Consider the following 1,523-nt stretch of genomic DNA (forward strand, 5'->3'; position numbering starts at 1 on the left):
ATACAACACAAGGTTGTATAACAAAATTAAAATTTGCAGTTCCTTCATGCTAAATACAGGAAAAGATAATTAAATTCATGGAATAAAAATAGACAAATATATACAGTTATTTATATACATACACTACTGCTCACAAGTTTGGGGTCAGACATACAGTCTAGACATTGTTAATGTGGTAAATGACTATTAAAGCTGGAAACGGCTGATTTTTTTAATGTAATATCTATGTAGGCGTATGGGGACCCATTGTCAAAAACCATCACTCCTGTGTTCCAATGGCACATTGTGTTAGCTAATCCATGTTTATTGTGTTGAAAGACTACTGTTTTGTGGTGATTTGAGAAGCAATAAAATGAGCCTTCCTTGGGCTATTTGAGTATCTATAGCATCAGCATTTGTGGGTTTGATTTGAGTCCTTAAAATGGCCAGAAAAAAGTCAGTCACACCTCGACTTTCTTCCAAATAAACGCACATTTCATTCATAATATAATAAATACAGGCCTATAGTTCATGCACATTTTTGTTTTTCTGAATTGTGTGAAATGGCTAACAAAAATAGGTAAGGTAGGTAATACAAAACAATTATGTGGTCACCAAGGTTCTCTAAGTTCTGATAACTTATACTGTCATATTTTGTGCAGAACTGTGTTCATTGTCTTTTGGCAATGTTGGAGGTGGAGTTTGTGGCTCGCTATAAATACTAGTAGTGTTTTTTTTTCAGTGTCCAACCGCTAGATAAATCATTCCGAGACTTCTTGCTCCCTGCCCTTCTTCTGTTGGGCTTCTTTGCTCAAGCAGCTGTCTGATCGGACCAGCACAGCTCTGATTTCTTACTCTAGCACGAAAATAGGATGGGTCAAATACAAAGAATGCGGATGTCATTGCCCCAATTTGCGGCTATTACAACTTATGCATGACTTTGTAATTTTATTACCTTTAGGTTCAGGGACGCACCATTTTTTAGAGCACATAAAGAGAGAGAAACTTGGGCCACAAGGGCCTCGAAAAACCAGAGTGTGTGTGAATGTGTTGAAAGGCTCCGATCTGGCTGTCTGTCTTGTACTCTATGTAGTTATATTGGGTCTCTTGATACCTTGTTTTATGTGTAATACGCTTATTGTGTTAAAGGAGTTGGTTCACACTGATTTATATACTGTCTATATTGAAATTGACAATTTTTATATTTGGTTGTATTTGTGCCTTACCAGTTCCTATCAGTTTATATAATATGATAGATGTTTCGTACTCTCGTGAGTTTATGTATGGGCATGCATTATTGGTTGTTTAAGGTGGTTCTGTACAGATTGTTTGGTGGTATCCTATAAATTGGTATGCTGTTTCTGCTTTGCCTGTTTCTGTTAAGACTCTGTGAATATCGATTATTCAGACAATTATTATCGCGGTTATGGTCGGCGCGGGGGACATTTGCTTCTTTTTGATCGGTGCCTGTCATTTATTAACGTACTGTGGTGACATGTGTTGTGTGTCAGTCGTGATACTATATAATTGTGTGCTGTCGATTG

This window comes from Morone saxatilis, unplaced genomic scaffold (assembly GCF_004916995.1).
Source record: "Morone saxatilis isolate NCDOM2014 unplaced genomic scaffold, NCSU_SB_2.0 Contig7, whole genome shotgun sequence".
Taxonomy (NCBI): Eukaryota; Metazoa; Chordata; class Actinopteri; family Moronidae; genus Morone; species Morone saxatilis.